This window comes from Hoplias malabaricus, chromosome 4, assembly GCF_029633855.1.
Source record: "Hoplias malabaricus isolate fHopMal1 chromosome 4, fHopMal1.hap1, whole genome shotgun sequence".
Taxonomy (NCBI): Eukaryota; Metazoa; Chordata; class Actinopteri; order Characiformes; family Erythrinidae; genus Hoplias; species Hoplias malabaricus.
Window position 1 is genome coordinate 12420905 of NC_089803.1, and position 26325 is coordinate 12447229.

General features: G+C 42.2%; 1 protein-coding gene across 2 annotated transcripts in view; it reads left to right on the plus strand.

The window, feature by feature from the left end:
* Nucleotides 1-26325, plus strand: part of LOC136694606 (zinc finger protein 665-like) — a 185264-nt gene that overhangs the window by 151553 nt on the left and 7386 nt on the right. The window lies entirely within an intron of this gene.

The following is a 26325-nucleotide window of genomic DNA, read 5'->3' on the forward strand; positions in this document are numbered from 1 at the left end:
TCCATCAATAGAGTTGCACCCATTTGCAACTCCACAGTAATTATTCTAGTAATTAAGCAATTCCCATGTTTTTAAATTAAGTTTAACATTGAGCCATGAGAGACATGAGACCATGTGACCTTACGTATCCGGAGATGGACAAGGAGCATGTCGCTGACGGTGCCTTCCGACACGACTTCCTGGAGAATTGCAGATGCGGGCCTTGTAGGCTGCAGCCTACAAGTTTACAAGCCTAACAGTTTTTAGTAATTAAGCAATTCCCCAATTTTTTAATTAAGTTTAATATTTTATTTATTGTGAGTGAATGTGTGTGTGTCTGTGTTGCCCTGTGAAGGACTGGCGTCCCCTCCAGGGTGTATTCCCGCCTTGCGCCCGATGATTCCAGGTAGGCTCTGGACCCCCCGCGACCCTAAATTGGATAAGCGGTTACAGATAATGGATGGATGGATGGATGGATTTTATTTATTGCGGCGGCACGGTGGCGCAGCAGGTAGTGTCGCAGTCACACAGCTCCAGGGGCCTGAAGGTTGTGGGTTCGATTCCCGCTCCAGGTGACTGTCTGTGAGGAGTTGGTGTGTTCTCCCTGTGTCCGCGTGGGTTTCCTCCGGGTGCTCCGGTTTCCTCCCACAGTCCAAAACACGTTGGTAGGTGGACTGGCGACTCAAAAGTGTCCGTAGGTGTGAGTGTGTGAGCGAATGTGTGTGTATGTCTGTGTTGCCCTGTGAAGAACTGGCGCTCCCTCCAGGCTGTATTCCTGCCTTGCGCCCAATGATTCCAGGTAGGGTCTGAAGGTAGGGAGTGAATGAATTTTATTTATTTCCCAGGCCCTGCACAACCAGGAATCTACATGTCTGTGAAGGTGGGCTCCTCAGCTGTTCTTCCTTGTGATTGAAGAAACATATCCAACACATGGTCTTTCAGTCAGAGTCCTGTGGAGTGGTGCACATTTTCTGAGACAGGGGAGGTGAGCTGTATCCGAGCGAGGAGTATAAAGGCCGTGTGGACGTTCCTGAAGATCATCTGCTGAAAGGGGACTGTTCTCTGGTGTTATATATATATATATATATATATATATATATATATATATATATATATATATAAATATGTTTTAAAAGATAAATTAATTTATCTTATTACCTCAACAATCCACCTGAGTTTTTCTCTAAATCACAGTGTTTATCAGTAATAGTTATCAGACGTAATGGTGTAATTCATACGTTTCTACATAAACCTCACTAATATAATTTTCATACTTTATTCCACAGACCTGTCGGAGAGGAATCAAAGGAGTGATTCCATAATGACACGTAAGTCCTATTCCTTTCTGTGCTAATGATCAGGTAACCAATGATTAGATTATAACAAGTGGATTACAACCAAAACATATTCACTATGCTGTCCAATGAAGTGTCTGAACATGTATAAATGTGTCTCAGTGACATGGTGACTGAAAACAGGAAGCAGAAATGCAGGTGTGAATATTAACCTGAAGAAGCTGACTGACCAGCTGTGACACATTCAGAGTTAGACAGCACTACAACTCTCTGTTTTGAAGCCAGAGATTGGGACACAGTCTGAGACTAGGACTCGAGTCGCACCTACGACGCTCAAACAGTGAATTCAGACTCAACTCGAGACACGCCTTCAAATGACTCAGACTCGACTTTGGGAATTTAGAACTATCATTGATTATTATTATTATTATCATTTTCTCAGCAGCGCCGTGTGCAGTAATCTCCAACATTAATCGGTGTAGTCAGTCGTGTAAATCAGGATTAAAAGTCAGTCTCACATAGACCTCTACTTACAATAAGTTCTTTTTTTTTTGAACACTGAAGAATATTATGCATAAATATCATCAGTCGTAACTGATGCTAAACACAAACAACCACATGTATTCTATAGTTCAGAGTACAAAGCCCAAATTGTATAAAATACATTTGTAAACTAACAGATAACTAACTAACTCAAGTATATATTTATACTTTTACTTACTTTTTTACTAGACGCTGAGTGAGTCTGTATTTGAAAATGTGTCTACTCTCATTATCCACTCTCTCAGCTCCACTGACCACACAGGAGCACTTTGTAGTTCTACAACAACAGATTCACATTTTGCTCTGCATACTTTCTCATCCTAATTTCCTAGTACATGAAAGTACATGGAAAGTGCTACGAAACTAAACAACTGGAGTTACAAACAGGTTTCTTTGGTCATTCAAACAGTGAATCAAAACTACAGACAGATTAAACTTCAGCCACATACAAACAGCAGTTGAGTTGTTTTCTCCTCAAACATACCATTCCACCTTAAAAGACGTGGAGCTTCTGAACATAAAGAAATACAGGGAACAATGTTTCTCAGCCATCACAGACGTCCCCTTTAACTCAAGGAAACCCAAATGAAAGCTCACAAAAGTATTGATACATACAACGTTCAGGCGTTTTCAGCAGACCGGTTGAAATCAGCATCAAGGAGCCCCTCAATGAATGTCCTTGACTCTCTTTTATTGAACTTGTCTAGTGTTTATTTACTGTTTATAAAGAAACTCAAGTTGTTTAGTTTTGTAGCGTTTTCCATCTGTGTTTCATGCAGTTTCACTAATTTAGGGTCAGCTCCACCTGTAGTAATCTGTAACAGAAACAGCAAAACAAGTCAATGTTTTTCACCTATGGACCAGGAATAGAGCAACATTCTCATCTATTTTCACTCCTTTCGAAGCTCGGAGGTCTCTCCACTATCCATATGCCTGGTGATGTTTTGGAGAATGTAAGGGGTCATGAATACGCGCAATGGGGGTGCCGAGGCCTTAGTTTAATGCATGCAAAATGGCGCAGAGCCGCGCACTTCCAAAACAACCAAGGTTATTTTTTCAACGGTATATACCACAGAGCAGATTTTCAACAGTAACACACACAACACGAAATTGCCCACATCAAGCTTTGAATCTCAATCGTTATTCAGCAACATAAACATCGGAAAGGATTTCTATAAACCAAGCTGAGATTATTCAGTGTTTAGTTTGTTCATTAGGGAGACTTTCTCCGGCCCCACGTTGGGCGCCAAAATATATATATATATAATTTTTACTGGTATATATGTAGCGGCTTAACCTTATTCTTACTCATTCTTGATTAATAATGGTTTGACTAATGATAATAATTATTATTATTAGGATTGACTTAAATGGCAAAACCTTAACAATTAATTAGAGAGTGAATACTGTCACCCCTACGTGAGTTCTTCAGGATTTTCAGACTCTTAATGAACAAACTCCAAACACTGTTATTTCAAATAATGGAAATATTTTATTAGGAGAAAAGAGAATATTTAATTAACATCAATGTAGGTGTCAGGAACGAGGGGCGGATATAAGGAGGGCGGACGCACTCGCTAAAACACAGTTCTTTAATAAAGGGAGGTAACCAAACAAAGCACGAAAACATACAGGGAAACAAGGCAGGCTAAATTAAACAAGGGAAACTAAACAGGGCAAACCGGACTGACAGACTAAAGAGTAAACGAGGGAACGAGAGAGGAAAAGAAACTACGACACGAAACAACGACTAGGGAAACAAACACGTAGAAACTGTGGAGACAGACGGACAGACTCGAAAACACGACCGACTAGACATGAGAGATGTGAAAGGAGAAATGAGAAATGTACGACAAACAGGACGTGACACAAGAGGGCTTAAATACAGACACAAACGAGACACACCTGGACAGATAACGAGGACGGGCTGACACATGACACGGACGAGGAGGCGGGACGAGGGCGGAGACAAGGATATAAACAAAACATAGCCATGTGCGAATAAAGCACATGGCGGGGACAACAGACTGACAGGACGAAGGCGTGACAGATGCCCCCCCCAAGAACGCGCAACTCCCGGGCGCGTACTCCTAAACCCCCCAGGAGCTGGCACTGGAGAGGGCACGGAAAACAAGACAGGACAACAAACCAACGGGTGACAGGACTCAGGACAGGACGGGAACAGACACAGGAGCTGGGGACACGACAGGACCGAATATACGAGACGGGACATGGGACATGACAGGAGACTGACAAAGGGGGGCAGCAAGAGACGAGAACGGACTGGACAGGACAGGAGTGGACACATGGGACTTGACAGGGTTTTTGACATTGGACATGACACTGGATGGAAACAGGGACTGGACAGAAGACGGGACAGGTGACAGAACTTGGTGCTGGGACTGGACGGGAGCAGAGACTGGTGACAAGACACTGGACAGGATAGGAACGTTAGACTGGACAGGGGTACGTGACTGGACAGAAGACAGGACAGGTGACATGACTTGGTGCTGGGACTGGACGGGAGCAGAGACTGGTGACAAGACACTGGACAGGATAGGAACGTTAGACTGGACAGGGGTACGTGACTGGACAGAAGACAGGACAGGTGACATGACACTAGACTGGAACAGAGACGGGACTGGAGACTGGACAGGGGATTGGAAGGGAAACTGGACCGGAGACAAGACAGGTGACTGGACATTGGACGGATATGAAGACTGGACATGACTAACAGGGGACTGAACCGGGGGTTGAAACATAGACTGGACAGGGCTGACAGGGGACTGGACATGAGACAAGACAGAGGGTTGAAACGGGGACTGGACAGGACTAACAGGGGACTGGACATGAGACAAGACAGAGGGTTGAAACGGAGACGGGGCTTGAGACTGGACAGGGATTTGAAACAGAGACTGGACAGGGCTGACAGGGGACTGGACATGAGGCAGGACAGGAGACTGGACTGGACTTGGTAGGGGAACAGGGACCAAGACGTTTACGGGGACAGACATGAATACAGTAACAGGTACAGGGACAGAGACAAAGGCTGACACGGGTACTGGGACAAGGACAGAAACGGGAACCATGACAGGGACAGACAAGGGAACCAAAATAACAGGGCGGTGCCCAGGACTGGCTAATGTCTGTGTGGCAGTCTGAGGAACCAGCCTGGGCACAGTTCTGGGGATCGGCCCTGAAGTCCTTCGGGCCGACCTACGGACATGGACAGGAGAGGCCGTAGCCACAGTCACGGGGACAGGAGAGGCCGTAGCCACAGTCACGGGGACAGGAGAGGCCGTAGCCACAGTCACGGGGACAGGAGAGGCCGTAGCCACAGTCACGGGGACTGGAGCGGCGGGCGCCGCCATCACGGGGACTGGAGCGGCGGGCGGCGCCATCACGGACACTGGAGCGGCGGGCGCCGCCATCACGGACACTGGAGCGGCGGGCGCCGCCATCACGGGGACTGGAGCGGCGGGTGCCGCCATCACGGGGACTGGAGCGGCGGGTGCCGCCATCACGGACACTGGAGCGGCGGGTGCCGCCATCACGGGGACTGGAGCGGCGGGTGCCGCCATCACCGACACAGGAAGCCCCGCAGCAACGTCCACGGGGGCAGGGGAACCTGCGACGTCCTCCTCGGAGGCAGGGGAACCTGCGACGTCTTCCTCGGAGGCAGGGGAACCTGCGACGTCATCCTCGGAGGCAGGGGAACCTGCGACGTCGTCCTCGGAGGCAGGAGAGGCGTGCGTCGCGCTCACGAAGACAGGGGTTTGTGCTGCTCGCCGGGCTCGCGCTGGAGCTGTAAAGGGTTTAGGGGGTTTCACAGGCGCACCCATTAGATCACCTCGAGGTGCGCCCCTGTTAGCCTCAGACCTCAGAGGTACGGAGGTGAGGCTAACAGCCCCTACCCTTAACGCCCCCCCAAAAATTTCCCCGGACCTGAGGGGGTAATCCTCCAGCGAGGGGGGAACTCCAGCACGCTTCTTCCGCCGGCTCCTTCGACTCCCGCTGGCGCAACTACTCGATTCACGAGTCGACTCCTCAGGTTTAGGAATCGGAATAGCACCAGGCAGGAGCTGGAGCCGGCAACTCCCGCTGTAGCAGTCCTTCTGTCCATAATTCGGCTCCTCTGAAGTCCTAGAGGCTACCATTGCACGAATTATGGACGCTTGGACTTCTCCTAGTCTCCGAGAGTAACTGTCTGTGCTAGCTGCGTCCTGGTGGTCGTACATTCTGTCAGGAACGAGGGGCGGATATAAGGAGGGCGGACGCACTCGCTAAAACACAGTTCTTTAATAAAGGGAGGTAACCAAACAAAGCACGAAAACATACAGGGAAACAAGGCAGGCTAAATTAAACAAGGGAAACTAAACAGGGCAAACCGGACTGACAGACTAAAGAGTAAACGAGGGAACGAGAGAGGAAAAGAAACTACGACACGAAACAACGACTAGGGAAACAAACACGGAGAAACTGTGGAGACAGACGGACAGACTCGAAAACACGACCGACTAGACATGAGAGATGTGAAAGGAGAAATGAGAAATGTACGACAAACAGGACGTGACACAAGAGGGCTTAAATACAGACACAAACGAGACACACCTGGACAGATAACGAGGACGGGCTGACACATGACACGGACGAGGAGGCGGGACGAGGGCGGAGACAAGGATATAAACAAAACATAGCCATGTGCGAATAAAGCACATGGCGGGGACAACAGACTGACAGGACGAAGGCGTGACAGTAGGTGAAACCATCTCGGTTTTAATAATTGGCTAGGCTTTATGACTTGTGACTAATGTGTTGCTAAATGAGATTTAATTAATGTATAAATTTATCAAGAGACTTAATTAGGCATCAGCTTCTGAAAATGAGTAATTTAGGCTTGCTTACTATTGTCACTGTTATAACCATGCCGTTGGGTCCAGCAGATTCAGTCTCCGTTCTCCAGGTCTTGGCTTCTTGTCCTCCCCGTGTCACTGAAGGTAGGCTCGTTAGGGAGGGAATTCCTTCCAGGATGAGTCAGACACTCTTGGCCTTAGACGGTGTGACATCAGTCGGGGGATTCCCTTCACAGAGAACTGCTGGCCTGGCTGGATCGTCCCCGGAGTGAGGGGGGCGTCGAAGAGTAGTTCGCTCATTACTCAAATCTTCAGAAGCGACACCCTCAGAAGTCAGAGTATAACGCACAAACATGAACACAAATAAACAAAGAAAAGATTACTGAAAGTTGCTCGACGTTACTCTGTAGTTTCTGTATCACACTGCTAACTGGCACAAGGCGTCCCTTGGTCGTTGCGTGAGGTCCTTTATAAAGTTCTGTTGGAGAGTAGTTTTGTCGGCGTAAGAAGTAGAGCGTCGCAAGGGAAGTGAAGAGAGGGCGACGTGAGGAGTGTAAAAGAGTGTAGCGTAAAAGGCAAAGCGGAAAGTGTAGAACAGAGAGCTGAACAGAGCGAGCTTAGAGCTGGGCACTCCCTTTTCAGATGTGGTGCGGTCACGCCCATTTGGGAGGTCTCCTTTCTTTGATTGGATCCCAGGTCTGAGGCTCACTTGACTTGTTTCAGGTTTCAGAGAGGGAAGAGAGTCACATATACATAGAAAACTGAATAAAGTAAAAAATACTTATACATACTTGTGGTATAGCACAATGAGTGTCCTGGATTATTTTTATCAAATATATATATATATATATATATAGATCTTGAATACGTTACCACTATTCTAGATGTTAGAAACTAATTCGTTTTCTTAAACAGAGACAGAAGTTTTCCCTCATGATTGGAACAGTAATACACATCATTTCATTAGTTAGTACACATTCACTTGAGAATAACAGAGAGTAACATTCATACATATTGCATAAACATGTTTATAAACACTCGATGTGTTTGTTATGCATTTAGAAGGCAGCAGGGCGAAACATGATTTCGCAAACATCCACTTGGGGGCACTGTTGGTCCATGCTATTTGTTTGGTTTGAGCCGGGTTATGGGAGTTCACCGCAAGGTCAATTCTGGGGGCCATCTGTCGATTTGCAGAAGATAATCAGTCGCCATCTTGACGCTGAAGGCAATAAAACTGGGTTTGTTAATCCCATTCTCCAACACTGTGTTTGATCTCCTGGCTTAAAAGCGTCATAAACTGGGTCTGTTTTCTTTCCATTTCTGAAGAAGACGGAACGTGTCCTGCTTAGCCTTTGATGTGCTTGAGTTTGTGTGTGTGTGTGGGGGGGGGAGGGGTGCAGAGTCTCTCATCACACACACAGTCTGTGGAATGTGGGATTCTGTTCCAAAAAATCCTTATCAGAGTGGAGAGTCTTTCATTCAGAACGTTTCATTTCTTTATTCGATCCATACTCCACTACAATTGAACAGTTGGACTGTATTAGACATGAATGGGAGAGCATTCCTATTTCTAAACTTGAGAAACTGGTCTCCTCTGTCCCCAGAGGTCTGTTGAGTGTTGTAAGAAGAAGGGGGGGATGCCACACAGTGGTAAAAAGTGGCCTTGTCCCAACTTTTTTGGGATTTGTTGACGCCATGAAATTTTGAAACAACACATTTTTCCCTTAAAATGATACATTCTCTCAGATTAAACATTTGATCTGTGATTTGTGTTCTATTCTGAATAAAATATTAGATGTTGGCACCTCCACATCATTGCATTTAGTTTTTATTCACAATTGGTTTAGTCTCCTAACTTTTTTGGAATGCAGTTTGTACTTTTCTTACTGTACCAAATGGAAAAAAGGGGAAACGATATTAACCATTTGTAAACAAAGTGAAGTTATGCTAATAAACATAATTTTGGGAGTAGGACCACGCCCGAACTCCTCCTCTCAGCCCTATATATACCCTGCAAATTCACGTCATTTCTGCGACAGACAAACTCGCCTCATTTAGTTCTGGAGACGGATCTTGACTCGACTGCTTCACGACGTCAGCTTGCTCCTCCGCGCTGAGTCATTCCTGCTGATCCCCATATTCGGAGCCGTGTTCGGCCTTTATCAAGCCCACTGAGCCTCCTGTTTTAAACTTGTCCTGCTAAACAGATATGGGACTGCCCGGTATCTGAAGTAACGTACGGCCGTTGTCACGCCTGTAACCGCTTCAACTGTTCTATGGTCTGCTGTCTTACCCGCTCCGGATCGGTGCTCTGTTCTCCTGCTTCTCCTCCCGCTGCATTCGGCCTCCCGAGTGACCCCCCGCATATCCCTCCGACGCTGGCGAAAGGCTTCGAGCCTCCCCTTATCTTCATCTTCGGCTACGCTGCTACGGGACTGCCTTGTGTTTTGGGGAACGCGAATCTACCGTCGTCACGGCTGCGGCTCCACATCTACGAGCTCTACAGCGCCTCGAGACTCCCATTTCCTCCTCTCCGGCAGAACAGCCTCGGCGTTCCAGCAACGTGCTCCGAAACAATGGCGTCGCTCACTCAGCTAAAGAGAGAGAAACTCGTCTGCCGGTGTAAGGATCCCCTGCACAGCAATGCGATGACATCACAACCGTCTATCTCCGACGCCCCCTGCTGGAGTATCCTTCGTCTTCCCGTTACCCTTTCTGGTCGTGTCTAAGCTGGAGACATTAGCCTCCGTGTCTTATAGTCTTTGCTGTCTCACAAGTCGGTGCCTTTAGAGGGCTGTTTTGATAATAATATAATTATCTGAGCTGAATTGGATAATGGCTTAGAATCTGCATTATTTATGCACATCTCCCATGCAGTAGTTTACCTACACTGCTTGCCAAACTGGTCCTATCTGAAATGTTGGAAAAAAAAAAAAAAGAAAAAAAGAGCAAAGCAGGCAGCATGTTTAAGCTTCCATTCCAAACCGGCTCCTCTTTTCATCTGAACACTACCTTGATTGACAGCATCGCACCCATTTAGACAGCCCTCCGAGTTCATTTCGTTCTCTCTTATCCTCTCTACGCATCATCCCACCCCTCCCTTTATCATCCCACCCCTCCCCCTTTTTCTTCCTCTACATCTGTCTCTACGCATCATCCCACCCCTCCCTTTATCATCCCACCCCTCCCCTTTTTCTTTCTCTACATCTGTCTCTACGCATCATCCCACCCCTCCCTTTATCATCCCACCCCTCCCCTTTTTCTTTCTCTACATCTGTCTCTACGCATCATCCCACCCCTCCCTTTATCATCCCACCCCTCCCCTTTTTCTTTCTCTACATCTGTCTCTACGCATCATCCCACCCCTCCCTTTATCATCCCACCCCTCCCCTTTTTCTTTCTCTACATCTGTCTCTATGCATCATCCCACCCCTCCCTTCATCATCCCACCTCTTCCCCTGTTGCAGCCGCAGCTGCATGCCTCAGACCTTCTAGCTCGCACCCCTCTATAGGTGCTGCGGCGGGCCTGTCTCCTGTCCAGCGCTCTGACCACTCGACGCGGTCTACTCTTCGTAGGTCTACTCTATGCATCATCCCACCCCTCCCTTCATCTTCCCACTTTTTCCCCATTGCAGCCGCAGCTGTATGCCTCAGACCTTCTAGCCCACACGCCTCTATAGGTGCTGCAGCGGGCCTGTCTCCTGTCCAGTGCTCTGGGCACTCGATGCGTTCTTCTCACTGCATGGCTTCCTCATTGCTGATTCATTTTCTTTCCACCCTCTTCCCCTGCTGCTGCTCTATGCCTCATACTTTCCAGCTCACACCCCCTCTATAGGTTGCTGTTGCGGGCCTGCCTCCTGCCTGGCGTTCTGGGCATTCTATGCAGTTTCCTTGTTGCACAGCTTCCTCACCCTAGATTCGCTCCCATCCGATCGTCTCATTCTCCCAGCCTCTACATCAGCAGCTTGCATACTTCATGGACGCTCATCCCAACCTCTTTAATTTGCGGCCACACCATACCCCACCTCTAACATTACAATTCTCATTTTTCTATTTAGGTGCTGCTGCAGACCCTCATCCTGACTCCTCTGCTGATGTGCTTCTCCCAACCTCCGGCTTCCAGTTTATACTCTCTTTTCAGATGCTGCTGTGGACTATCGTACCAGACCATCCTCTGTGCTGCCTTGCTGCTCACACTCTACAGCTTCTAACTCCTGCTCTGTTTTCAGGTGCTTCGGTCGACCTTCATCCCCCACTTCTTACTGCTGCACTACTCAGAGTCCCTGACTTTCCAGCTCATCGTCTTCCCGGGTGCCGTTACAGGCCATGTCCTAATCCTCTGATTTGCATCTGTCCCGCACCCCGCCTCTTCCTTTACAGCACACCATCTCTCCTGATGTGGACCTTCATCCTAATCCCCTTCCCCTCGTGGTTTCGCTGCATCCTGCCTCTTCCTTTACAGCCCTCCTCTCTCATGCCACAGACCTTCGTCCCAACCCCATCGCTTTGCGGTCGCACCGTTCCAGCTTATGCTCTCTCCCTAGGTTACCTTGGACCGACACTTGATGCCACCTAGGGCACCTGTTATTTCAACACCCTCTATGCATCTTCGTTATCTTGTAGTCAACTTTCTACATTGCCACCTTGCTTGAGCACCTCAGCACTTTTTGGATTTTCCTCTTCCAGAGTTTTCTCCCGTGTGACAAAATGCCTTCTTTCTATCTCGCTTTCCTGCGGTGCTGACCTTTTTGGGCTTCTTAACTGGCCTCATCTGTCATCCCTCTAGATCACCATTTCGTTCTCGATTCTCTCTATGCCATTGGAAAGGCACCACCAGGGCACACCTGCCAACGAAGAATATCTCGCTTTATTAACCCCCCGTAGTACTTGACTTCAAGGCTGCTACTAATCCACTTTCCACCCATTATTGCCAGCCTCAGACCCCTCAATATTACCCAATCACCATCAATTACACTGATGTAGAAATTGGACTTAGCAACACTCTGTCCAGTGCATGGCGGCCTAGATAAATGTCACTATTATTGTTACACCGTAGCAAAATGACATTTAGTTGGTGATACGTTAAAATTCTATTATTAGTTGATCAATTTGATTTTTGCCAATGCGATGATCTTGTCCATCTTAAGACCAACTCTGACTCTATATCAATTTTCGCAATCATCACCCCTTTACCACTGCGGCATCTGAATACTCGAATTACCAGTCACACTAGAATTTCCGTTATCATAATCAACAAAGGACATTCAACTTACTCATGCTATTTCTCTACTGTCTCACATGACACTCAGTCATACACCAGTTTATTAAAGGTAGTTCATTCAAAGACTCACTAACCCCTTCATTTCACCTAAACACAATCAAGACACCAATCAAACCCTTGACCAGAGTACCTGAACCTATCCATTCTGTAGCACTTAATGACCAGCATTCCTGTAAATTTTTGGGGGTCCGGCTTCATACGCATTCATAAGCCGCCCTGAACTCTTCCCCAAAAGACTTCTGAGTTTGCCTCCCCGTTTCAGCCTCTGCGGGCGTGGTCCGTACTAGCAAAATGCATTGTATAGATATGTTTTATTTTGAAAAGAAGAGCTGTAGTTGTACAGGAAAAGAGACGGATATGGCTCACGAGCTGCAGGTTGGACACCCCTGCGCTTTAACAACCATCAACCAACACCCCTGCAACCCAAACATCCTCCTAAAAGTCACCTTTGATTCTCTGATGATTTATGTTTCATTTATTACACAGTATTTGCACAACCTCAGATCTCCATCAGTGTCAGAGTGGGCTCCTCAGCTGTTCTTCCTTGTGATTGGAGGAAGGTGTCCAGTGAACAGTCGTCCAGTCAGAGTCCTCATGTGGAATGGGGAACCTTTACTGAGACAGTGTTAGAGAGAAGAGGAGAGGAGATGTATCAGAGCGAGGAGTACAAAGGCCGTGTGGACGTTCCTGAAGATCAACTGCTGAAGGGGAACTGTTCTCTGGTGTTGAAGAATGTTGGAACTGAGGATGAAGGAGTCTACGAGAGCTACCTGGTGGTGAAACGAAGGAAGAAAGCTCTCCAGTCTAAACTTGTTTATCTCCAGAGTTTGGAGCTCTCTGTTGATGGTGAGGAGATCAGGGCTGATGTACAATTATACAGAGATAGAAAAACAGATATTTTACTATTTTAAAATAATGTATTAAGTCTAATTAATAATTTTATATTTTATAATAATTTTAATTTTATAATTTTAATATGTCAACTTTAATATGTGTTCAACAGTGGAGAGTTATTAATATTATCTAATGTTAATTTCTACCTAAACTTCATTATTTCTATCATTCTAATTTATTTCACAGAAATATTGGTGATAAAACCACAGAGCAAGTCTGCAAGTGAGTGAATACATTTTCCATTTGAATAGCCTAATTTAATTTTAGCCTAAGCATTTAATTAGATTTTTAAAACATGAATGTGTGTGAAACAGCCAAATAGCCACTGTTCTGTCCAGCGAAACATTTGAACATGTGGGATGAAAGTGTAACACACTTTCATCAAGGTTCAGGATGTTCATCTACAAGCAATGTTCAAAATCTTTGCAGAAGAATCAAAATAAATGTTTAGTTTTTACCCACAACTGTAGATTATTGCAATAGTTGGTAATTCTTTTAATTTTTTTCCTTTAAGAATATTGAATATCCAGTTAATCTTCTTGTGTTCTCAAAAAGCAACATGTACAACTCAACAATACCACCTTAAGTAAAAACATTGTAAAGAGAGACAGAGCTGTAGTGTGTACTGAATGTGTTCAGTGTTCTCCGACATCTTTCTCAAAGAACTGAACATCACTCTTAAACCATCTCTGTTTCTGCAGGTAATACAGGAGTGATCCACTATCTCTCCTCCATCATCATATTCATCCCCTTTTCCCTTGGACTCCAGAGCCTCTGAGGGAATACTGAGCTGGGTCCTGCTTTGGAAATTATATCTGCAGCTCTAATTAGTCATCAGGTGTCAGTTGTTAGCTTGTTCTTGTTCCCTCGGTCGTCGTTCACTGTGAAAGACCAGAGAACACAGCAGTGATGTCTGAGATCCTGGTGTAGAATCAGTCATAAGCCATTTTATAATGATAATAAACATTGGACTGAATATGGACACTTCATCAGGGACAGAGCATTTAACACATGGATCAGTGAGGGTCTTTCTCTGATGATACCAGGCTACTTTTACCACAGTTTGGGAGTGAACAGAGAATGTCTAATTAATTTTTTTCAGAATCCCTTTCTGTAGATCGCCACCTTGTCGTGGTAGAGGGGCTTGAGTGGTCCTAGGAACCCAACAGCTGAACTCTCTGGAGCTTCATCACCTGACAGAGTCCCTCAGGACAGAGAGGTGGAGGGGGAGGACCCAGACTAAGAGCGGTCTTACCATCAAATTAAATTCTTGTGGAAGGTGATGAAGGTGAAATTGTCCAGCTGTACATAGATCATAGATCAGCTGTTACAGTGACACCCAGTAAATACCTATTTTAAATCCAGTCACCACAAAGTAGAGACCCGCTTAATGAAGCATAACCTGGTTCCTTCAGGAACAACACAGCAACATGATTCTTCAGCTGATGTAAATATATAAAATCACTCATTTTGAAATGTACTTCTAGTTGATGTAATGTGGGAAACATTTAGAACATATAAACACAGTAGAAATTGTTCTCTGAAGTATATTGATTGAAAAATAATGTAAAACTCAGTTTTTAGGTTCATTCTTTGTAGATGATGATTCTATTGTTTTCATTCAAAGTCATTTAAATGTGTACCATGTAACCAACTCTAAACATTGTATATTTTTAATAAAATTACAGCACTGTGTTTCATATCACAGCCTGGTGAAACTGTCTATAACAAGCTCATCTTTTTCTGTATGGGTATTAACCACTACAGTTATGTTTTAGTAAAGTAAAGAATTAATAGCACACATCCATCCTTGTCCACTTTGGTGTGATCTTAGAGCTCAGCTCTTCCTCAAAACTCTTATCACAGTGTGAGTTTCAGTAGTCTCCAGTAGACTCCAAATGTCTCCTCTTCATGTGTGGAGGCATTTTGGTGACAACTGAGCCATTCACTTTCTGAGCCATTCACTTTTTTTCAATCATTATCTGTAACCCTTATCCAGTTCAGGGTGGCGGTGGGTCCAGAGCCTACCTGTAATCATTAGGCGCAAGGCAGGAACACAGCCTGGAGGGGGCGCCTATCCTTCACAGGTCAACACACACACACTCACACCTACAGACACTTTTGTGTCACCAATCCATCAACCAACATGTTGTTTCGGACCGTGGGAGGAAACCGGAGCACCTGGAGGAAACCCATGTGGACACGAGGAGAACACACCAGACAGTCACACTTGTACCAACAACCTCCAGGACCCTGGAGCTGTGTGACTGTGACACTACCTGCTGCACCAATTTGCTGCCTGCTATAATAATAATAATATTCATAATAATCAATTACTACTGATAATAAGTGCTCTCTGTTGCTGAATTATTTAACCTGTAACTCAAACGGAAATTAAACAAAGTATGTTTAGCGTTTTTCTTCCCATTTAAACCCATTATAAGGAAACAGCTTAACGTGGCATAACAGTTCCCTCCTTATTTCAGTGGAACAGCTACACTATACCACAGACACAGTCCGGGGTTCAGCAGCACCACACACAGCCCAGCACACCACCCATCCAGTCTGACCCAGAGGAGGTGGTGCCAGTCATTGTGGACCATGAGTACTGTGTTCAGAGTAACAGTGTAGTGGACCGTAAACACTATGACGATCCCTCAGCTCAGGGCTCATGTTGCCATGAATACATATGTTCTTTCTGGATTGCCCTCTCAGTGTGACTTCTTACCTTGCCTTTGGTCACACCCTGAAAATCTAAAAGTTAAGAAAAAGCACTTACATGCTGATGTATTTCTAAAACTGAAATTGCAAAGATTAAAAATATCAATCAGGTTAAATCATATGAGCTGGGATATGAGAACTTTTGGGGCAGTTAAAGTAATAAATAACGTTTTAACAGTTATAAAATTTGACTTTTATTTTAATCTAACTTTGAAAAAAGCTGTTCATCAAACACATAAAAAGTAGTTTTTCTTGCACAATCACTTCATGCTGATTTTATAATTTCATAAATCATTTTTATATTTTCAGATGTTTCATTGGAGCATTTGCAATCAGAAAGTATTTTATTTAACTTTAAGGTGGTCAACATACAACAGCACAGAGTACTAGGTAAATGTGGACAAATTAGTGAATTTCTCAGACAGTTTATATAGGTAGTTTGTAAGTCATAGCCATAAGGTAATCACTCGATGTTTCTGCAAGCTTAGTTTTCTTAGAGGCCTCTCAGTTTTACATATTCTGATATATTATCTCTTCCTCTCATACCAGGAGTTGTCAGTCCTTGGCACCTCCTGAAAACTGTTTTGCAGGCCTACAGACAAGATGAGGGACAGAACGTGTGTGCTGATAAAGCACTGACCTCGAACTTAGTTTGTGAGTTCTGTTGACAGTTAGAAATGAATATACTAACAAGCAGACAAGAGCTTTCAATAGAAAAATATACAAATTTCCATTACACAACATTCTTTGTGGACTTCAGGGACACAACTATTTTGTCCTAAAAGTGTGTCAGTGTGTTTTCCTCAGTGATTCAGGGGTGAAAATAGTATTTAATATCCAAAGGTGTTGTTATTGTCAGTGTAGTTAAATTACTAAATGATACGTCATATGTTCTGTATTGCCAGCAAACATTTTCAAACAATGTGCCTAATTGTTGTAATAGAATCATGTTATGCCTCACACATCTTTAAGTCTCTATCTACTTTCCTTGTGTACATTTTTTCAATTCATGGATTGTTCTTATTATGAGTTTGGTGTGTTCTCCCTGTGTCTGCGTGGGTTTCCTCCGGGTGCTCCGGTTTCCTCCCACGGTCCAAAAACACACGTTGGTAGGAGGATTGTTCTTATTTTGACATGTGCTTAGTTAGTCACGATAGTGTTTGTGAATGTGTTTTCCTCATTGTAATACTGATACATATTTTGTTATGTTTCTGTAGTATTTTTTATTTCTGGTTTATTGTAGACAAACTCAATGGATTTCTCAGTGGTTGTGATAGGAATGTCTGCAAATCATAGCTATTTTACTTACTATCTATACTGATATGTTAATGTGTAGATGCTTGGAAAGAAAGTATAGACACTTTTAAATAAAAACACTTCAGACCACATGGAGCCTTTCAAACCATTTGTTACATTGCAGAATTACTTAGATACAGACTTACAAAAAGTTCTAAAAAATTGGTGCATCCCTCCATCTGGACATGTTTATATAAATAAATAAATGTTTGATTTTGTAACCGTTGGTTGTCTTGTTTTGTGAACGATTTTGACATCAGTGTAATTTTAAACATTTTTATGGTAGATATAGAATTTTATTGGCAAATTTTATTGCTAGTAAACTACTGTATATTTAAATATTACACCAAATTACTGTAAAATGGATTACAGTATAATGAATAATTACTGTAAAAAACACAATAAATACTTGTAATTGATCTACAGGGAAAAAAAATAAGTTTGTATCCAAGTATTTACAAGTTTGTAACAGTATTTACTTGTGTACAGTGGGTACTGTAATTTGATTTACAGTCATGAACAGTATGATTTACAGTAGATTATTGTCCTCTTTTTGCCAGTTATTTACTGTAAATTCTACATGAGGATGACTTCTCAGCAGTGAACCACAAAGAGAACTTTTAACCCCTTAACACCTTTAAGACAAAGGAGATCATCGTGGACTTCAGGAGAACAAAGCAGCCAGACCACCTCCCCCTCCACATATTTGGAGAAGCAGTGTGGGGAGTGTGAAGTTCCTGTGTTCACATAAACAAACACCTAACCTAGTGTCCTAACCCCACTGACTCCCCCATCTTTCCTGACCACATCACCCCCATAAACTAGGACCTTACTGTCAGGTCTGCAGCAGGTAGTTTCCCTCCGCACCAGCAGAGGTCACTCTCTCCAGGATACTTGGCTAGTGTTACTCAGGTTCCTGTTGGCGGTCATATTGTGTGTGTGTGCATATAAAGCACGTGGTGCAGTAGGTTCTCTGCAAAGTCTTGTTCTTGGTTCTGTCCTACAATTCTGAGCGACATTTATATCTTGGGTTTTTTTCTCCTGGTTTTGACATTCTGCTTTGGTTTTTGTTTTATGAGTTTGGGATTGTGTTTTTTGGATAGTCTGTCTTGATCTTTGAAATGTTTATTTGGTATTAACCTGGATTGTTTATGACCACGTATTTAGATTATTAAACCTGTGCTTGACTGCCTTTTTTGTGGAAGTGGTAATTTGTGACACTTACACTTTGAATGTGTTCATTCTATACATTTGCAGTCAGTGAACTTTAAAGTAGCGATATTTATTACTCGTAACTGTTATTAATGTGTATTCTGCTTCTAGCACTTTCTGATGGACATACAAACTGCTCCTTATTTACACAGTAACACAACCTCTCAACTGTTGGTGAGAACTGTAACAGAACATATGCTGTAACCTTGAATCTGGAAATCACTACCCATCCTACAGTTTATGTTAAACTAGCATTGTAAATATCTACCTCAAAGATTTATGTATTATATTGCTGCCTATTCTGCCGTCCATGTAAATGTGTAAGCTCTGCTGCTTGGGAAGACTGTAAACTAGTTTTCGTTATACTCACACATAATAACTCACGTAAACTAACTATAAAGACTCTCATTTCTTACATCCCCAAAAAGAGCCAAAATTTCCATCACTATTTCTTACCTCTTACCTCTATGCGTGTTCTCCAGTGGAAAGGGTCCTATTGGACTGAGGACACTGTGTCTGTGGGGACTGTCCAATCAGAGACCAGCTTTTCTTAAACTCCATCCAATCGTATCTCAGGGGGCGGGTATGAGGCCGGAGCATAGGTCCCTGCGTCGTCCAATCAGAATCACGGTCATTTTGAAGAGAGGAAAGAAGGCTTTATTGACTGCACTGTAGACGCGTCACTCAAACACCAGCTCTCCTCTGATTGGACAGACGTACTGCGTTGGCCGGACTCGTTTGAATAACGTTCAACTCTGCTCAAGTGTTCGCTGCTCGGTGATCAGACGCATCCGTTCTGCACGAGAGCTGTGTTGGAGAGGAATCAGGACCTGTGTTTACTGAAGGTATTTGTTTTTACTGTGTACGACCTTTACACGCCGTTTATACCGTGTTTTACTGAAGATAAAGATCAGAGAGAGACTTTTACACGCCGTTTATACCGTGTTTTACTGAAGATAAAGATCAGAGAGAGACCTTTACACGCCGTTTATACCGTGTTTTACTGAAGATAAAGATCAGAGAGAGACTTTTACACGCCGTTTATACCGTGTTTTACTGAAGATAAAGATCAGAGAGAGACTTTTACACACCGTTTATACCGTGTTTCACTGAAGATAAAGATCAGAGAGAGACTTTTACACACCGTTTATACCGTGTTTCACTGAAGATAAAGATCAGAGAGAGACTTTTACACACCGTTTATACCGTGTTTCACTGAAGATAAAGATCAGAGAGAGACTTTTACACACCGTTTATACCGTGTTTTACTGAAGATAAAGATCAGAGAGAGACTTTTACACGCCGTTTATACCGTGTTTTACAGAAGATAAAGATCAGAGAGAGACTTTTACACGCCGTTTATACCGTGTTTTACTGAAGATAAAGATCAGAGAGAGACTTTTACACGCCGTTTATACCGTGTTTTACTGAAGATAAGGTCAGAGAGAGACTTTTACACACCGTTTATACCGTGTTTTACTGAAGATACAGATCAGAGAGAGACTTTTACACACCGTTTATACCGTGTTTTACTGAAGATAAAGATCAGAGAGAGACTTTTACACACCGTTTATACCGTGTTTTACTGAAGATAAAGATCAGAGAGAGACTTTTACACACCGTTTATACCGTGTTTTACAGAAGATAAAGATCAGAGAGAGACTTTTACACGCCGTTTATACCGTGTTTTACTGAAGATAAAGATCAGAGAGAGACTTTTACACGCCGTTTATACCGTGTTTTACTGAAGATAAGGTCAGAGAGAGACTTTTACACACCGTTTATACCGTGTTTTACTGAAGATAAAGATCAGAGAGAGACTTTTACACGCCGTTTATACCGTGTTTTACTGAAGATAAAGATCAGAGAGAGACTTTTACACACCGTTTATACCGTGTTTTACTGAAGATAAGGTCAGAGAGAGACTTTTACACACCGTTTATACCGTGTTTTACTGAAGATAAAGATCAGAGAGAGACTTTTACACGCCGTTTATACCGTGTTTTACAGAAGATAAAGATCAGAGAGAGACTTTTACACGCCGTTTATACCGTGTTTTACTGAAGATAAGGTCAGAGAGAGACTTTTACACACCGTTTATACCGTGTTTTACTGAAGATAAAGATCAGAGAGAGACTTTTACACGCCGTTTATACCGTGTTTTACTGAAGATAAGGTCAGAGAGAGACTTTTACACACCGTTTATACCGTGTTTTACTGAAGATAAAGATCAGAGAGAGACTTTTACACGCCGTTTATACCGTGTTTTACTGAAGATAAGGTCAGAGAGAGACTTTTACACGCCGTTTATACCGTGTTTTACTGAAGATAAAGATCAGAGAGAGACTTTTACACGCCGTTTATACCGTGTTTTACTGAAGATAAAGACCAGAGAGAGACTTTTACACACCGTTTATACCGTGTTTTACTGAAGATAAAGATCAGAGAGAGACTTTTACACGCCGTTTATACCGTGTTTTACTGAAGATAAAGATCAGAGAGAGACTTTTACACGCCGTTTATACCGTGTTTTACAGAAGATAAAGATCAGAGAGAGACTTTTACACGCCGTTTATACCGTGTTTTACTGAAGATAAAGATCAGAGAGAGACTTTTACACGCCGTTTATACCGTGTTTCACTGAAGATAAAGATCAGAGAGAGACTTTTACACACCGTTTATACCGTGTTTCACTGAAGATAAAGATCAGAGAGAGAGACTTTTACACACCGTTTATACCGTGTTTTACTGAAGATAAAGATCAGAGAGAGACTTTTACACGCCGTTTATACCGTGTTTCACTGAAGATAAAGATCAGAGAGAGACTTTTACACACCGTTTATACCGTGTTTCACTGAAGATAAAGATCAGAGAGAGAGACTTTTACACACCGTTTATACCGTGTTTTACTGAAGATAAAGATCAGAGAGAGACTTTTACACACCGTTTATACCGTGTTTTACTGAAGATACAGATCAGAGAGAGACTTTTACACACCGTTTATACCGTGTTTTACTGAAGATAAAGATCAGAGAGAGACTTTTACACGCCGTTTATACCGTGTTTTACTGAAGATAAAGATCAGAGAGAGACTTTTACACACCGTTTATACCGTGTTTTACTGAAGATAAGGTCAGAGAGAGACTTTTACACACCGTTTATACCGTGTTTTACTGAAGATACAGATCAGAGAGAGACTTTTACACGCCGTTTATACCGTGTTTTACTGAAGATAAAGACCAGAGAGAGACTTTTACACACCGTTTATACCGTGTTTTACTGAAGATAAAGATCAGAGAGAGACTTTTACACACCGTTTATACCGTGTTTTACTGAAGATAAGGTCAGAGAGAGACTTTTACACGCCGTTTATACCGTGTTTCACTGAAGATAAAGATCAGAGAGAGACTTTTACACACCGTTTATACCGTGTTTTACTGAAGATAAAGATCAGAGAGAGACTTTTACACGCCGTTTATACCGTGTTTCACTGAAGATAAAGATCAGAGAGAGACTTTTACACACCGTTTATACCGTGTTTCACTGAAGATAAAGATCAGAGAGAGACTTTTACACACCGTTTATACCGTGTTTTACTGAAGATAAAGATCAGAAAGAGACTTTTACACACCGTTTATACCGTGTTTTACTGAAGATACAGATCAGAGAGAGACTTTTACACACCGTTTATACCGTGTTTCACTGAAGATAAAGATCAGAGAGAGACTTTTACACACCGTTTATACCGTGTTTTACTGAAGATACAGATCAGAGAGAGACTTTTACACACCGTTTATACCGTGTTTTACTGAAGATAAAGATCAGAAAGAGACTTTTACACACCGTTTATACCGTGTTTTACTGAAGATAAAGATCAGAGAGAGACTTTTACACGCCGTTTATACCGTGTTTCACTGAAGATAAAGATCAGAGAGAGACTTTTACACACCGTTTATACCGTGTTTTACTGAAGATACAGATCAGAGAGAGACTTTTACACACCGTTTATACCGTGTTTCACTGAAGATAAAGATCAGAGAGAGACTTTTACACACCGTTTATACCGTGTTTTACTGAAGATAAAGATCAGAGAGAGACTTTTACACGCCGTTTATACCGTGTTTTACTGAAGATAAAGATCAGAGAGAGAGACTTTTACACGCCGTTTATACCGTGTTTTACTGAAGATAAAGATCAGAGAGAGACTTTTACACGCCGTTTATACCGTGTTTTACTGAAGATAAAGATCAGAGAGAGACTTTTACACGCCGTTTATACCGTGTTTTACTGAAGATAAGGTCAGAGAGAGACTTTTACACACCGTTTATACCGTGTTTTACTGAAGATAAAGATCAGAGAGAGAGACTTTTACACACCGTTTATACCGTGTTTTACTGAAGATAAAGATCAGAGAGAGACTTTTACACACCGTTTATACCGTGTTTTACTGAAGATACAGATCAGAGAGAGACTTTTACACACCGTTTATACCGTGTTTTACTGAAGATAAAGATCAGAGAGAGACTTTTACACGCCGTTTATACCGTGTTTTACTGAAGATAAAGATCAGAGAGAGACTTTTACACACCGTTTATACCGTGTTTTACTGAAGATAAGGTCAGAGAGAGACTTTTACACACCGTTTATACCGTGTTTTACTGAAGATACAGATCAGAGAGAGACTTTTACACACCGTTTATACCGTGTTTCACTGAAGATAAAGATCAGAGAGAGACTTTTACACACCGTTTATACCGTGTTTTACTGAAGATAAAGATCAGAAAGAGACTTTTACACACCGTTTATACCGTGTTTTACTGAAGATAAAGATCAGAGAGAGACTTTTACACACCGTTTATACCGTGTTTCACTGAAGATAAAGATCAGAGAGAGACTTTTACACACCGTTTATACCGTGTTTCACTGAAGATACAGATCAGAGAGAGACTTTTACACGCCGTTTATACCGTGTTTTACTGAAGATAAGGTCAGAGAGAGACTTTTACACACCGTTTATACCGTGTTTTACTGAAGATACAGATCAGAGAGAGACTTTTACACACCGTTTATACCGTGTTTTACTGAAGATAAAGATCAGAGAGAGACTTTTACACATCGTTTATACCGTGTTTTACTGAAGATAAGGTCAGAGAGAGACTTTTACACACCGTTTATACCGTTTTACTGAAGATAAAGATCAGAGAGAGACTTTTACACACCGTTTATACCGTGTTTCACTGAAGATAAAGATCAGAGAGAGACTTTTACACACCGTTTATACCGTGTTTTACTGAAGATAAGGTCAGAGAGAGACTTTTACACACCGTTTATACCGTGTTTTACTGAAGATAAAGATCAGAGAGAGACTTTTACACACCGTTTATACCGTGTTTCACTGAAGATAAAGATCAGAGAGAGACTTTTACACACCGTTTATACCGTGTTTTACTGAAGATAAAGATCAGAGAGAGACTTTTACACACCGTTTATACCGTGTTTTACTGAAGATAAAGATCAGAGAGACTTTTACACACCGTTTATACCGTGTTTTACTGAAGATAAAGATCAGAGAGAGACTTTTACACACCGTTTATACCGTGTTTTACTGAAGATAAAGATCAGAGACTTTTACACACCGTTTATACCGTGTTTTACTGAAGATAAAGATCAGAGAGAGAGACTTTTACACACCGTTTATACCGTGTTTTACTGAAGATAAAGATCAGAGAGAGACTTTTACACACCGTTTATACCGTGTTTTACTGAAGATAAAGATCAGAGAGAGACTTTTACACACCGTTTATACCGTGTTTTACTGAAGATAAAGATCAGAGAGAGACTTTTACACACCGTTTATACCGTGTTTTACTGAAGATAAAGATCAGAGAGAGACTTTTACACACCGTTTATACCGTGTTTTACTGAAGATAAAGATCAGAGAGAGACTTTTACACACCGTTTATACCGTGTTTTACTGAAGATAAAGATCAGAGAGAGACTTTTACACACCGTTTATACCGTGTTTTACTGAAGATAAACATCAGAGAGACTTTTACACACCGTTTATACCGTGTTTTACTGAAGACAAAGATCAGAGAGAGAGACTTTTACACACCGTTTATACCGTGTTTTACTGAAGATAAAGATCAGAAAGATATTTTTACACACATTCGGGCCGATGCCGGCACGCGGAGTCGGCATTGCCTCGGCCGTGATGTACGGTCGTAGAGTGGGCCGATAGTTCTGACCCGAGTCTGGGAAACTCTCTAATCAACGTTTTCTTAAGGTTTAAAATGAAAGTTGAAAAGACGTCAAAACACAGACGTTGAAAAGACGACTAAAAAAAGTCACATTAAAGACGTCCTTTTAAAGCCGTTATTTCAACATTGAAATCACGTACCTAAATGTCATTCAATAAACACTGAATTAAAGTTGAAAAGACATCCAAACATAAACTTTGAAAAGACGAGTAACAGAGTCACATTACAAATGTACTTTCAAAATACAGTAGGTTCCATTAAGAATTTAATGGTTCAGACTGGATTTTAATGGTGTCTACATCTAATAGTTTTCATCGTGTAACCCATTAGCACTTAATGGTTCCTAATAGTTTATCCATTATTTCTTTTAATAGTTTCCATTATGTAACACTTCTATTAGTATTTAATTGTACCTGTCAGTTCACAATCCCGGTTGGAAAAAACATTACACCCATAGGTAAAAGCAAAATATTTATAAACATATTGGCAAATTTTTGTAATTAGCCCAAAATATGTGACTCAAACATGGCATACATGTATAAGTGTATAAAAAATATATATATATATATGAAAATATAAAAAAAAAATATTCTGTTTGTAATTGAAACAAAAATTTGCATACTAAGAAACTGAAGTACAGATTTGAACAAAGTACAAAGTATAGAGTGTACAAAGCTTGTCACTGGGGCTGTACCTCTTTTAGGAACAATACAGTACCTTTCAGTGTTCTTTTATGTAGTCATGTTTTTGTATTAGTTAATGTACTTGGAACCATAAGGGGCTAAAATGTATCATTAACATTAGCTTTATATATACCACCCCAGTGACAAACCATTTTGTAGCCTGTGGTGACTAAAGTGTACCAGAATTATTAACACAAATATGCATAATGGGCGGTGTTTGTTCTCCCCGTGGCCACGTGGGTTTCCTCCCACAGTCCAAATCACATGTTAGTAGGTGGATTGGCGACCTTCCATAATCAACAGTGTATGAAACAATTACTTATGTAAAAAGGCAAAATCAAAAATATAGAAATTTTTAAATGAATAAAAGTCCACCTGAAGTAGAAATGCGCAAAACTGACATTTTAATATATACATTAAATTTTACCTTTTTTTTAAATCTGTTTAACCCAATACATTTTATTAATAAAAATATGACAGTGGAAGGAAAATAGTTGCTTGTGTTTTCAGTACACATCTTCTGTTAGAACGAAACTTGAAAATAGTGTACTGGCAGTCATATACCACAGGTTATACTGTACATGTCCACGCACAGGCCAATGTGTTGTTTGAGTTTGGCAAAGGTAAACTTTCTATGCAGAAATTGTGTGCATTGTTTCAGTGGAGACATGAAAGGTTTAGTACAGGAGGTTGATCACTCGAGTCACATTCTGCAACTCCATGTTTAAAATGCATCTCTGGAGAAATGTCATGATGTTTTCAGGTGTGCAGGGTATTCAATTTTGAAGTCGTGATACATACAGGTGTCTGTGAAGAAGGCATCATCTACTGCACTATGACAGCAAACCTCAACTCAGCTTTCACCACACTCTGGCTTCCTCTGGAAACATCAATTTCCCAGTCCTGATCGTTCACCCTACAGAAAAACAGAAATAGACTTGGCATGACACACTAAGACATAATACTGACTTTCCATTGACTGTGACTATTTCAGTTGGTGTGGCAACAGTTTATTTTATCAGACTTAATGAGGGGGTCAGAGTTGTAAGTCAAGAAAAACAAGTTTATTCTTGAAGTCAATGCCTATACATCATGAAGAAAAATGCTTTAATAATGATCCCATACCTATTAACTATCAATTTACATTGGTGCCCCCCTCTGGAGTTTGGTGCTTTCTTACTGTGTCTGTATGAGTTTCCTCTGTGTGCTCCTGGTTTCCTCCCATGATCCAAACACACATTGGATTGGCTACTCAAAAGTGTCCATTGTGAGAGTGCGTGAGTGAAATTGTGGGTGTGTGGTGCC